At 42.9% G+C, this 15,240-nt stretch overlaps 1 protein-coding gene across 2 annotated transcripts in view; it reads right to left on the reverse strand.

The window, feature by feature from the left end:
* Positions 1-15,240, reverse strand: part of SLCO3A1 (solute carrier organic anion transporter family member 3A1) — a 303,094-nt gene that overhangs the window by 157,267 nt on the left and 130,587 nt on the right. The gene's annotated exons all lie outside the window — the stretch shown is intronic.

A 15,240-nucleotide genomic window follows, 5' to 3' on the forward strand; every position in this document is an offset into this window, starting at 1 on the left:
GATGATAAAGAACCTCTTCCCCAGGTGCAGAAGGAAAGATGACTGGCAAAATTCTTAGGCAACTAACTCCACCACATGCAGGAATAGGGGAGTCCTAATTAACCTCCAAATGGACTATTTCCTGATTGTTGCTTTATAGGCTTTATGCAGAATAGATTAGTGAATGACCCAATCGCATTGCCCAACCATGAGACCAGAGAACTCGGCAGCTAACCAGGATACACTGAGCACACCTGGTATGATCAGTCTGCAGCAGAGTCAAGAGGAGAAATCTGCTCTACCTGATTCTGGGTTTCTCTCACCACACTGACAGGACACCCTCACAGAAGCTAAGATGACTGGGGCACAAGAGGATGATCCAGCAAATGAGGCTGAGAACTCTCTCAGCCTGGAAATAAGCTAGCTGGATAGGCTCCCCACTCCCCAGTGGGCAGGGCTGTACCCCAGCTCAACTGTTCACAGGATCAGGAGGCTCCCAGGTTTCCAGATGCAGGGCAGCTGGTATTTCTGAGCACTCCCTTAAAGAGCTAGCACCAAAGCTCAGACAGATGTTTGAGCCTAACATGTATTCCTCTGTGTATGTCACTCTCACGTTAGCCTTGAAACACAAGAGACCAAGGAGGGAGGTGGCGTCTCTAACCTACACCCCAGATCCGCTGTCTTGAGGCACAAAGTAGATGATGATGGCGACGGGGCCCACATGCCTGTTCATGAAAGAGATAGGGAGGCCATCAACTCTGGATGTTCCTGAAGTGACCACATGTGACCATCAATGTACTTCTGTACAAGCTCTGAATGCTGGGCTGAGGGCCATCCCAACCCAGGAACATTCATCCACCTGCAGATGGTTGCCACATGCAAACAGTCTGCAAAGCTACCTTGGTGGTTTTCTATGTATTTTTCAAAGGCCAATCACATTTCTGGGTCTCACTTCTCCCACATACGGCTCTCTAAAAATAACTCAAAGATTGGGCTATTTACTTAACTACATGGTCTTCAAAATAAATATAATGCAAACATCATAAACTTTTCATATAACCAATGCCCTGCTCTTTAGTAAACTGTAACAAATCAAGGCACTGATGTTTATTGGCATTCAATATAAGAGTTTCAGAAACTCTGGTAGGTTTTTTTTTTTGTTTCGTTTTTCACTATTTCCATAAAGAAATAACCAGGGTTTCAGGGTTTAGAGCCACATGCCATACTTTGCCTGTTATTTTGCTTATTGCTAGACATTACTGCTTTAGGCAGGTGGTCATAAGCAAGCCTCAGGATGCTTTTAGAATCTGGGTTTCCCAGGATGAAAAATAAAAGAAAGATATTTTAATATTACAAAAATCATCCCAGTTCAGTTGGGACTAATGCAGTTCAAGGACAAGAGTGGGGAATCTCCAGTCACTTGCCTCTGCAAGCTACATCAGCTTTGTTTCCCCAAATCACTCACTGGCTTCCATCCCCTGCTCAATTCAGTTACAGAACTCCCCTGAAAAGCACTTTGTTGAGTTTGCCAATGCATGGATGACAGTGACAGCTAATCCAGGAAAGTTAACGTCTCTGGTTTTTAGTGTTTAATTGGTCCAAAAAATGGCCAAGAACTCATTCCTGTACTCAACACCATTCCAGCATCTGCTTGAGCACTGTTGGGAACAGAATTACTGCAACACTCACCACCCCCATGCCTGGGCGCCATAGCCATTTTAGCATTGCATCACCAACCACCACTCCTAAGTGCCTGCTGATATCATCATTATCCCCATCACAGAGGAGGGCACAGAGCCCCAGTGGGGTTGCAGGCCAGAGCCGCAGAGCTGGCAGGTGGCAAAACCTGGACACACAGGTCCGACCAGCTCTAAAAGCCAGGCTCCTGTCTATTCCAGCATGGCTCTCAAAGTCTCCCGTGAACTGGAATCAACTGGAGACCATCAACCTGGTGCTTTCCCAAGCCCCACAGGCAGACAGCCTCTCCCAAAGGTCTGGGTGGGTCCCAGGAATCTTCATCTCTAACAAGTGCCTGAGATGGTCCACATGCCAAATACCATGACGCACTTGCCTATCTTGCACGTTTCAGCTAATCTGGATGATCATCAGGAATTAGAGACAGAGGCTGACAGCTACAGCTGCTGCTGAGCAGCAGATCAGAGCATGATGTCCCTGGGAACCATGCCGCTGGTCCCCAGCTGTGCAGCGCTGCTTGGTAGCACCGCCCAGCAACACCAACCCCAGTGCCACCTACTCAAGCCACGGATACCCCCCGGGTATCATCCTCTGGCTGGTGGAGGGTGTATCCCAGAACCCGCATCCATGAAGAACCGGCCACTGTGAATACCTGACTTGTTCACTGTGGCTGCTTGGGGCATGAGTTCTATCAGGTAGGAAAGAAAGCTCCTCAACCCTACAGATGACCACCGCACGTCCCTAGTGATTTGATCCTGCTCTCACTTGCCATCCCCCAGCCTTTCCCATGAGGCCTGAGATTCCTCAACAGACAGCAAAGAAATAACAGAGTGTCCGCTGAAGGACTCATGAGATGTCCACTGCCGAGCAAGGGTAGTTAATGCCACGAGGCACAATGACCAGCTTTGTGGGTAGACACCAAGGCCAAAGTATGACAGGCCAGCTAAGGAAAAGTAACAGTGAAATACTGCTAAGCAAAAGGAATGTACGCTTCACAGCATGTACTCCCTGCAGCCAGGGTTGTTCATTAACACCAGCCACTGGGGAGGAGACTGGACATGTATATATTATTTCAGCAAACCAGTTCTCAAGCATCAAGTAACGTTGATTGAACTCCTATCATGCATGCAAGCATTCCTTCACTGAACAAACAGTACAACGTGCCTATGCTATGACAGACAGGCACTTGAGGATCCTGTGGTAAACTATATGATAGAATGTCCCTTCCCGCCAGGATGTTACAGAACATGTAGCCAGGGATGGGGAACCATAAACGAACATCAAATGCATTTCCTACTATTCAGAGGGGAGTTGGGCAATCTAAACTTAATGCAGAAAGAGTGATATACTTACCTCGTTTCATCTTTATGACATTCTATAAGATGAGCAAGTGTTCTCATACCCATTTTACAGATTTGAGGCTCGGGGCATGTAAGTAACTGGTAACATCACATAGCTGGTAAATATAAGAACTGGAATGTGGTAATTCAGAGGACTCTGTGCAATGTTAAGACTCGGCATATGCAATATTACCATCATAGGTACCCCTTGTGTTTGACAACAAAAGATTTTTAATTAACTCTAAGTTCATTTAATTAAAAAATATAAGCATTTGGGAAGATAGAATTCGAACACTAATATACCATGTATGCCAAGCAAGTAAGATTGGATAATGCTGAAATCAGTAAGAAAAATTCTCGAAATGACAGGTAGAAACCAATGGACTCACATTCCATGTTAATAATGTTTTTTTTTCTTTTTCTTTTTAATTTTTTATATTTATCTTATTTGAGAGACAGAAGCACAAGCAAGCTCAGGGGGAGGGGCAGAGGGAGAGAATCCCAAGCAAACTCCCCACTGAGTATGGAGCCAGACATGGAGCTTGACCCCAGGACCCTGAAATCATGACCTGAACTGAACTGAAGAGTCCAACACTCGACCAACTGAGCCACTCAGGCATCCCAATGGATTTTTTTTTTCCTTAATAAGAAGAGAAAAAGCACTAAATATGCTCCTGTTATACTGCTTTCTGCATCTGAGCTTTATAGAATTATAGGAACTGTTACCAAACCTGTAAAAATCCAGCTCTTTGTCCAGACAAGGCCTGAGCAAGCACTATGTTCTGGTGCCTTTTCAGAGTGAAATTCTGGATGGTTTCTCCCTCTTGTTGTCTTGAGCCAAAGCTGATATATGGATATCACCTGCCTGGGGACTGGGCCCTGGCTGGTTATCAAGTACAATCAACACCTGTGGCAGGTGGTGGAGCAATGCCTTCTCTCCCTGTGAACATCTAGACTGAGATTGATGGGAAAACTATGTGTCTACTCCATGGGTTAAGAATTATCATGTCCTTGGGGCTCCTGGGTGGCTCAGTCTGTTTAGCTTCTGACTCCTGGGTTAGGCTCAAGTCACAATCTCAGAGTTGTGAGATTGAGCCTGCATCAGGGTCTGCCCTGGACAGGGAGTCTAAGATTTTCTCTTCCTCTGCCCCTCCCCTGCTCTTTCTTTAAAAAGTTGGAGAGGTACCAACTTAGCTATCAGAAAAGAAGTCACGCAAACTTCCTGGGCTCCAGTCGTCACATTCTAAAATGCAAAGAGAGGGATGCCTGGGTGGCTTACAGGTTGAGCATCTACCTTTGGTCCGGGGTGTGATTCCAGGGTCCCAGGATCGAGTCCTGCATCAGGCTTCTTGCATGGAGCCTGCTTCTCCCTCTGCCTGTGTCTCCGTCTCTCTCTCTCCTTCTCTGTGTCTCTCACAAATAAATAAATTTTTAAAATCTTAAAAAATAAAATAAAATAAAATGTAAAGAGAAAGAATTCCACCACTATTGGCTGGTTAGGCTGTACCAGAAATCATTCATTGACCAGCTATAACATCCTAAGAATTTAAACCCTTCTGTGTTGATTAAGCATACACCTGCTAATTGTGTGTTCCTTCCTACATGTAGTCTTCAACTCAGTAAGAAATTTCCCTGGTGGCATATGTGAGACCAAGAGCCTACCCAGCACTTAGGTATCCCTGTCACATCAGTTTCTTCCCTGAGCCCCAAACACAGGGCTCCATCACTCCCAGTGATGGGCTGGAGGATCCATCCTCATGGTCAGCCAGTGGCACTGGTCCACACTGTAGTCCCAACCAGGCTAGGACCAATTTCAGCCAGAAGGTCCTTCTGGACCACACAGACCAGAAGACAGGCGTTTATTACACAGCCTTAACAAGGCAGCACCCAAGATGTGTGCTGGTGTGGATTCCCACAGCTCTTCCCCACGAGGCACTGCCAGAGCTTCTACGAGGCAAATAAAGCAGCTTTTCTCCATGGTCCTTAAAGCATATTAATTAGAGAACATAGTTTAAGGTGCTGCATTTGGCTCATAGTTACACAGTAGAAATGGCCGGAAAGGAGATGTAAGAGCTGAGAGAACAGCTAATAACTGATCCCAAAAAGGTGAGCTGCACATTTAGAAGACAGACGGACAGACAGACTGATCAGCCTGGCTCCTGATTATACCCCCCAAAGGGAGATGAACAGCCATTGTGCAAAGCCATTCACCTACCCTGGATTCAGCAGACCACGGGATGTCCCAAGGTGTCAAGGCAACACCAGCTGAACACAAGACGAATCCAAGCGTGTGCACACACAAGCATGGGCATGGTGCCCGTATACAAGCTCCTCCCTATGCACAGGGACACACCTAAAGAGAATGTTCTCCACCACTAAGAAGGGAGGGATTTCCACACAGCTCTTCTGGGTGAATCAGAAAGGTGCTGCTGGCTATTGCTTCAAAGAAGAATTTTCAACACACGACTACAGAAAATAAATTACCAAAACCAAGCTTAAATTTAACAAATGTGAACATATTATTGACTTCAAGTCTCTTTTATTTTGATTCTTTTTTTTTTTTTTTTTTGGTGGACATTACAGAGGTGAACCTCCTTTTTACTCCAGGTTCAATCCAACCTCCCCTCCTCTCCTTCCCAGAGAACATTCTCCTCTGAACTCCAGCAAGTCTTCCCCATGCCTGATTTTGTAACTTTAGTCATCGTATGTTGCCATAAACAAAGTCAAGTGCTATTTTGTGTTTGTTTGAAGTTACCAGACTGGAATACTACTTAACTGCAACTTTTTAAAGCAGGCTCCACCCCAGTGTAGAGCCCAACATAGGGCTTAAACTCACCACCCTGAGATCAAGACCTAAGCTGAGATCAAGAGTCAAATGCTTAACTGATTGAGCCCCCCAGGCACCCTGCAACTTCTTTATATGGGCTCATTAGGTTATCCAGATTTATCAAATTCAATCATTTAATAATTGCTATATAGTAGTGTGTACTTATTAAATTATACAGAATAATTAATCCATTCCCCAAATGATAGGCATTTAATTGGTCTCAGTTTTCAACTCTAACAATGGCACAATGAACATTATTGCAAACATAGGTTTCCTTGGGCTAATATACACTGGATTTTCTCTGAGGTCTATCTGTAGAGCTAACTTGGAGTAGAAACTGCTTATTCTTCCAAAGAGATTTTATCAATTTTAATTCCCAACAGAATTATATGAACCCCTTCCCATTTTTGCCAAATCCTGTTGTCAGATTTTTAATTATTGCCAGTTCCAGAGGTGTGGGATGATACATTGTTTTAATTTGCATGCCCCTGTCTACTAAAAATTTGAACATTTTTCATGCTTATAGTCTACTCTACTTTCTCGTGTCAAATTTCTTCCTGTCCCCATCTAGTACCCATTTTTCTATGGTATCATCATCTTTTTTCTTACTGATGTGTAGGAATTCTTGAAATATTCTGGATATTAATCCCTGTCTGGTTACATGTAGCAGATTTTGTCTCAAATTATGACTTTTTTTTGGGGGGGGGAGGCACCTGGATAGCTCAGTTGAGTGTCTGCCTTTGGTTCAGGTAGTGATCTCAGGGTCTTGGGATCAAGTCTCACATCAGGTTCCCCACAGGGAACCTGCTTCTCTCTCTACCTATGTCTTTGCCTCTCTGCCTCTGTATCTCTCATGAATAAATAAAATCTTTAAAAAAAAAAATTATGGTGGGATGCTAGCGTGGCTCAGCCACTGGGTGTCTGCCTTTGGCTCAGGGCGTGATCCCATGGTCCCGGGATCAAGTCCTGCATCAGACTCCCTGCATGGAGCTTCTCTCTCTCAATGTGTCTCTCTCATGAATAAATGAATAACTAACTAACTAACTAACTAACTAACTAACTAAATAAATAAATAAATCAAACTATGGTGGCTTTTAATTTACCTTATGGTGGTTTTATTATTAAGAAGGTTTTAATTTTAATGAAATCAAATTAAACTATCCTTTTAGGGCTTATTCTTTTCTGCCCAAAAGTCTACAATTTTAGCTTTTCATATATTTAGGGCTTCAATCACCTTTTTTAATTGGCTAAAATTGCAATCAATTTGGGGCATCTGGATAGCTCAGTCAGTTAAGCATCTGATTTTAGATCTCAGCTCAGGTCTTGATCTCAGGGGTCATGAGTTCAAGCCCTGTGCTGGGCTCCACATTGGGCATGGAGCCTACTTAAAAAAATGTTTTAAAAAAATGTTATCAATTTTCTTAGTGTGATGTACAGGTTCTGATTTTCGTTTTGTTCCTTTTTTGGTTTGAGGACAGTTTAAGTATTTTCCTCACTATAATATCCCTGTTCTCATTTATATGCCTGCACATACAGACTGGCTTCTGGGCATGCCAGTCAGTTTAAATGGTATGCATTTTTATATACCTATGCCAATACCACATACTTAAATTACTATAATTTATAATCCAGATAACTATCAGGGCAATTTCCCTCCCTACATCATCTGCATACACAAAACTATGTTAATTATTCTTGATCAAGCAAGGACTTTTCATCATGATCTAGGATTATCGTGCATGGTTATACACATAGGCATGTCCACACACACACACACACACACACACACACACACATAATCCCTGTTTCCTTTTTATTGCAATAGCATTGAAATTAAAGATTAAATTTGGGGAGAAATATCTTTAAGATACAGAGTCATTTAATCCACGAACATGGTATGTTTTACCTTTTATTCAAAAAAATTCTTCTTTTATGCCCCTCAATAGGGTTTTATAACATTCTCCATAAAGGTCTTACCCATTTTTTGCAATTTTCTTTTCCCCTCAGGTGCTTTACAAGTTTTTGTTGTTAGTATACAGGTTCATTTTTTAAAAATCTCTTCTGCTTGGTTTTTGCTTCTCTAAAGAAATGCTAATTGATTTTCATATATCAATCTTCTATCCAACAAACTATTACTAATAGTTTATAGAGTCTAATTTTTTTACAATCATATCAGATCTATAAATATGGAAAATTTCATTTGTCTTAATTTTATACCCCCTTTTCTGACTTATTAAATATCTAGAACATCCAATGTGATACTGAATGGGAAACGTGAACATCCTTAAAATCCTCAAGTTTCACAATTAAGTATGACATTCACCATAGTTGTTGTGGACATTATCAGAATAAGGATGTTCCCTTCTATTTCTAAATTGCTAAGAGTTTCTGCTTTTTGTTTTTGTTTAAAGATTTTATTTATTTATTTGAGAGAGAGCACAAGTACACACACGAGGAAGGGGAGGGGCAGAGGGAGTGGGAGAAGCAGACTCCCCAGCTGAGCATGGAGCCCGATGGCGGGCTGGATCCCAGACTCCTGGGATCATGACCTGAGCTAAAGGCATACACTTAACCCACTGAGCCACCCACACGTCCCATCTTGTTCTTTTTAAATCATGAATACATATTACTCTTTTGTAAAAAGCTTTGCCCCCCAACTTTGTGTGTGTTGAGATATACAAGATTTTTAAAGAAAAGCTTTCAGGGTACATAACTACTTTCCTTCTCCAAGGTCAGAAACACAGACTTGAAAAGACTAAATTCTCCAGTGTCCCAGCCAACCTGGTCTAAGCATCCAAAGCTGGGGTCTCCCCTCCTACTAGGCACCTCCAAGGATCACAGAAGTCTGCAACTCCTCTGTGGTTGCCTGTTGGAAAACCTCAACACTGTTTTGATCTGAAATCATTCCTCAATTTCCTCTGGGGGAAAAAAAATTTGAGCTTGACCTCCTAACCATTAGCTGCCTAGGATACTAGCTCTCCAATATAATCATGAAGAGAAAGGGAATAGGATACACATACATGGTACCCATGTTACCTCACAGGATCCTCCCAAGGAATGAATGAGGTCAGTATCGGTATTTTCCACTTAAAATCAAGCCTCTGAAAAGTTAAATAATTTGTTCAAAGTCTCATACCAGGAAGTAACAGAAATTGGATTTGAACCCAGTTTGTGTGACTTCCATGCCATCCTGCACATTTCGCTGCTGATGGTGCCACCTGCTAAACCTCCAGGTACACTCAACGTAATTACCTCTGGCTTTACAATGCAACCTCACAGAGCCAGCAGAGCTACTCTACTTCTTCTGTTTTATTTTTGTCTTTCTAGTTACTTTTTAAATTAGTGGTTGGGGTTCCAAACCGCCCACTCTGTAGAGTGCTGTGAATAATATAATTAAGCACAGGAAATGGTTCATTGTTCTCAGTTGGCAACTCAACCACCAGGGTCAGGGGATTTTTCCTATGTGGGGACTCAGGGTTGAGTCCCCAAATAGGAGTCTCCTTCAGAGAGCTGCAATTGCATGGGCTTTCCAGCAATTGTCAGACATCCTCTGAGGCTCAGAATCAGGCAGCATCCAGACTGCCTGGATGGCCCACGATGGCAGAACCCAAAGCAAAGAGCAGTACCTTCCAGAAGACCAAGTTCCCCTTTAGGGATGCTAAATGGAAGGTGCCTATAGCAAGGGAAAGAACTCAGGTCTATTGACACCACCCCTTTCCTGTTTTGGGACATTCATGGTTTACCTTATTTAATCCTCAAAACATCTCAAAATGAGAGCTGACACTTTCCAAGCTTTATAGATGGATGGAGGCTCAGAGAAGTGACTGAGACAAGAAAAATCTAAACCCCGGATGGTAACAAAGTTGGATTTAGAACCCAGTTCACTACTCTCCTAAAATCACTCATCTGATTTTACAACTGATTTCCTAAAACATGCTCCTCTTTGGCCAGACCCCTCAGTCAAACCCCAATTCAGCTTTATGCAAATTCTGTGACTTTGGGAAGGTCACTTACACATCTCTGGGTCTCAGTTTCCAAATGTATAAAATGAGAACAACAAGAGTATCTACTTCAAAGGGCTGGTATGAGGATTAATGGTTGAATATTTGCAAAGGTTTTAAAACAATGCCTGGAGCATAGTAAGGGATATATATCAGTTATTTATTGCTGTGTAATAAATGATCTCAAAACCTAGAAGGATTAAAATGGCAAGAAACATTTATCATCTCCTACAAGTAAAGGTCAGGAACTTGAGTGGTTCTGGCTCATGCTCTCTTATGAGACTGCAATCAAAATATTACAAAGCTGCAGTAGAGAAAAGGCTTGACTGAAGCTGGAAGACCTTCTAAGATGGCTCATTCACATGGCTGGCAAGTCGGTGCTGGCTGGAGGTGGGAAGCCTCAGTTCTCCATATGGGGCTGCCCTCACAACATGCAACCAGCTTCCCCCATAGCAAGCAATCCAAAAGAGCAAAGTGGAAGCAGCAACATCCCCAATGACCTAGCCTTGGAAGCCACGCATCATCATTTCCACGTTATCATATTCGTTACACGCAGATCAGCCCCATTCACTATGGGGACCAAAGACACAAATGCCAGGAGGCAAGGGTTATTGGGGACCAACTTCGCAGGCTGGCTACCAGAGGACCAGGTCTGTTAAATCAGATGTGAACTCTTGCGTTCTAAGTTCCCCAGGGGCATAGTGAGGTAATCAATACACATTTATCAGAAGAATGGACATATGGATGAAAAGAGGAAATCTCCATGTCCTCCCAGCCAAGTTCTATTTCAGGGCTCTGTCCTTTTACTACCTACCTTCTGAGTCATTTTCAAAGAAAGAACTATTGCTCTCAATGTCAACTTTAAGTCATCATCTCTATAAATTAGTTCTCAAATTTTATCTTCCTATAGAAGTGTTTCGAGTGGTAATCTCAAAAAGAAGAGTGCTATGTAAGTTTGTCTCTCAGCCAACTATATCAATATGACATACTTCCTCTGAATTCACAAGGCTCAAAACAAAGTAGAATGAAATGTTGTCTTGGTTGAAATGTCTGCAGTAATGTAATTGTGCAGTGACTGGTATGTGTTCCTAGACAATTGTGGGAAGGTGCATCCTTGCACAAATGCAAACTATCTGCTTCCTCCTCCCCTCACCAAAGCTATACTCAAGAGAGAATTCCTGGGTAAAACCCAGAGGAGGCTGCTCACAGAAGCAAGCTAGGGAGGGAGCACCTAATGATTAGGGAAGCAACCACCCTCTCTGAGGGCCCAGGATTCCCTTCAAGATCTCTCAGACTGCTGCTTCTGGAGCAGTGCTTCTTTCTCACATCGATCCATGCCAGGGATTTTTTTTTTAAGATTTTATTTATTTATTTCAGAGACAGAGTGAGAGAGAGAGAGAGAGAGAGAGAGAGAGAACATAAGCAGGGAGAGGGGCAGAGGGAGAAAGACAAGCAGATTCCCTGCTGAGCAGGGAGCCTGAAGCAGGGCTAGATCCCAGGACCCCAAGATCATGACCTGAGTCAAAGGCAGACACTTAAACCAACTGATCATCCAGGTGCCCCTTTGCCAGAGATTTTCAACACGGGACCATGTTACAACAATGGTATCCCCACCTGGCCACCAGATGGCCTTTCCAGTGATGTTGGAAGTTCAGCCCAGAGTGATATTCTCAATTGTACTACTGGCCTAATTCACCAGAGGTGTAACAGTTGGCTCCTTGAAAACACTGATAGTGAGCATCCTCCACAATGCAAAAGTTGTCTCCAAGGACATGACATTCAGGTCATGTAGGTCTGACTAACAGTCCTGAGAAGCTGTCATACTTTCTCTGGTTCCCTCCCAATAGCTTAAGAGCATAAATCATACCTTTGCCTCTACTAGGAGTAACAGTAAGACTCCTAGTATACTAGTGACTAGTATACTCCTAATAGCATGGTGTATCTAGAGTAGACTTCATTCTATGCCATGTTGTTGAGATCTTACTCTTGGAAGATGCAAACATGGTTTCCATGACCATTAGCTTCATGTCTGTAGCCTCAACAGATTCCTGATTGTACCAAGGGTGGAGTCATAGGAAACATAAAAACCTGGAAGTAGGGTCAAGAAAGGAGTCACCGGTGGTCATAATCTTCATTAGGGCCAAAGCTGACAACAGCTCCAGGAAGAATGTACAGTGAAAGCAGGTAAATACTGAATGCAAATGTTCATCTTTAGTAGTGAGAATATTTGCTAAGACTTGACTAAACAACGAAATTGTCACTGATTTCAGAACGTTCTTCTCCATTTTACACCGGCTTCTTCAATGCTCATTTGGTTTTTAAATGCCTACGGACAAATGCTCCCCTTTGAGAAGGGTAACAGCAAAGTAAAATCCAAAGTATAATCCCACTTAGAACTTCAACTGTGAACTTCTGTGTGCACTCCTAAAAGAAAAGTCCTTTAAAAAAAACTCCAGGGCAGCCCCAGTGGCACAGCGGTTTAGTGCCGCCTGCAGCCCACGGCGTGATCCTGGAGACCCGGGATCGAGTCCCACGTCAGGCTCTCTGTGTGGTGCCTGCTTCTCCCTCTGCCTGTGTCTCTGCCTCTCTCTCTCTCTCTCTCTCTCTGTCTCTATGAATAAATAAAATAAAATCTTTAAAAAAATAAAATAAAAAATAAAAAAAATAAAAAAAACTCCAGTCAGCTATGCATGAGGGGCTTAGGAAAATCTATAATGCACCTCTCTGGTGCCACCCCAGAAATTTTTTTCTATATAGTTCTTTGAAAATGATGAGTCCAACAATTATACAAAGTTGTTACCTTCTACCTTGGTTTAATTATTTACTTCTACGCAAACATAATAAAGAAAACCGCCTCTTATTATATGTGCATAGAATTAATTATGGTTCTTCACCATTCAAAGCTGTGATTTTCTAGACACTAGCCACGTGAGGCTAGTTCAAATTGAGATGTGATATAAGTACAAACATTTCAAAGACTCAGTACATAAAAAGCAGAATGTAAAATAGCTCCTTGGTAATTTTTTTCTAAGGATTACACGTTGAAACATTTGGGTAGCATGGGGTCAAATTAAATAGAGAATTAAAATAATTTTACTTGTTTCATTTTACTTGTTAAAATGTGGCCACAAGGAAATTTTTAACTACACACTTGGCTTGCATAGGTCTAGGAGATGATGCTAGGTTGGGTACTCTAAATCAGAGATAGCAAACTGCCTGCTTGAGGTCCACACAGGCCTCAAAGACAAGTTTGTGTGAGCTCTTGCAATGTGAGGTCAAAGGGTATTTTCATTTCAAAGGATAACTAATGTGTATAAAGTCAGGGAATTAAAAACAAAACAGATCCCAAATTCTCTTTAAAAATAAAAAATGTCTGGTTAACTCTGGGTTCACCTTCCTACACGGCAAGGATAGCTAGGAGCAGCCCTATTTGGACAGGGCACCTGTCCCCACCAGGCCCTCCTGCTCCCAGACACTGTGGCAAAAGTCAGCTGCCATTTATCTCACTACTCCTGGCCAGTGTCACACATTTAAACTGCCTTCCTGGCTTCTGAAGGAATTTGGGTTTGAGAGCCTCATTACAGAGTTGGGGTGGGAGGGATTCTAGGCAAAGGCAAAGGCAGTGGGAAGGGTATGAATAGCACATGTGCAGATAAAAGATCTGGACAGAGAGGTGGGTTTCATTCAAACCAGTGTGTTCAGCTTGGGGATTTTTTTGTTGTTGTTGTTGTTGTTTGTTTTTGAGGCAAGCGCCGGAGGTTAAGAACAATGCCTTTGGGACACCCGGAGGTGAAAGGAATAAAGATAAATGCAACCAGCTCAGAAGTCTGAGGACAGGTGTAGAGTCAAGAGCGGAGCACCTCGAGAGAAGAGGTACAGGATGCCAAACCTGCTGGGAGGCTGCAGCAGCAGGCACTAGAAACTGCACGAGTCCTTGGATGGACAGCCTCAAGGAGCCCGTTCTCATTACCTTTTCATAACAATTATTGCTGTCAGGCAAAATTGGATTAGATATAAAGGGCAAAATTATCAAAGTGATTCTGCAAAATTCAATCATGCCACAATTTCTCCTGAACAAACTCTGCCTTCCCATGCCCACACGGTGACCAGCCCCCCCCCTCCCCCCACCAGGCAATGCCTGTCTCCAGACCAGCTACCCACTTCCTTCCTCTGGACTCACTGCCTCTCCGCTCTGTGAGTTTTTAAATCTATTGTATGTGCAGCACAGATGTGATGAGCAATGCTCTGGAAAATAGACAACTGACCCTCTGAAATATTCTACATGATTGCAATTCCGGGGCTGTGCTTTCCTGGGTAAATGGAAGAAATTTCCATTCTCATAACCGTTTTTACCATCTCAGCAAATATTTCCCCAAGTGATTACCTTACAGCCGAGGACTCAGACACTGGGCCCCGGACTCATTTGATAACCTAACACTGTGACCAAAATCTAAAGCAGATTACAGATGTTTATGGATAACTGTTCTGTGATATTCATTCATGTCCCTGGGCCGGGATCAGCAAATTGCTTTTCATGAGTAGATAAATGACACTTTGTTTCTTCCACGAAACAATTAATCTAAGCAGAGTTAGATTCAGACTTCAACGTGATGCGGAGCAATGTAATGGAAATCTCAGGACTTCTCATTATCATGCTATTTGCACCATGACTCTGCAACTCTTCTTCCAAATAGCCATTATTTGAACTGTCTGCATTCCATTTATTAGTTGTGCTTGCATTCTATTCATTTTTATAGACGGAATCTGGGATGCTTTCACTAAATCATCCAATCATGCAGTCCATCAATATTGACTGTGCACCTGCTAGTAGGCTGGGAATGGGGAGCCACGGTGCTGCAGAAGCTGTGTCTGATGCCTGGGAATAGCTCACACAAAGATAAAGGGATGATACACATTACAGGTTATAATGTGTTAAGTGCTATAAGCAAGACTCCATGTTAGGAAAGAGAAGGGAGAGAGGAGGACAGAGAAACCAAGAGGAGCTGAAGGTTCTTGAAGAATAAGACCTTGCAAGGGATTAATGCAGAGGAAGAGTTTGATACAAGGGCACACAGCCAAATGAACAGCAACACGGTGGGTCTGGGAAACTGAATGCTGGTTCTGGCAGCTTCTGCAGAAGGGCAGTGGCAGGATATGAGCCCACAGGGAAGGGTCAGGTTACTGAGAGCCGAATTTTAATATCCCCACAGGAAAACACAAAAAGACTGGGTGACCTGGTCAAAGACATCAAGGTAAGCCCAAGGCAGCCATGAAAACCATAGCATAACTGATGTCTTTTCATCTCTAACTCTCTGTTCTGTATCTAGAACAGACCAGTCTCTAACTCTCTGTTAGACAGAGTCTCTAACTCTGTTCTGTGTCTAGAACAGACCAGTCA

Source organism: Canis lupus, chromosome 3, assembly GCF_011100685.1.
Source record: "Canis lupus familiaris isolate Mischka breed German Shepherd chromosome 3, alternate assembly UU_Cfam_GSD_1.0, whole genome shotgun sequence".
NCBI classification, from domain to species: Eukaryota; Metazoa; Chordata; class Mammalia; order Carnivora; family Canidae; genus Canis; species Canis lupus.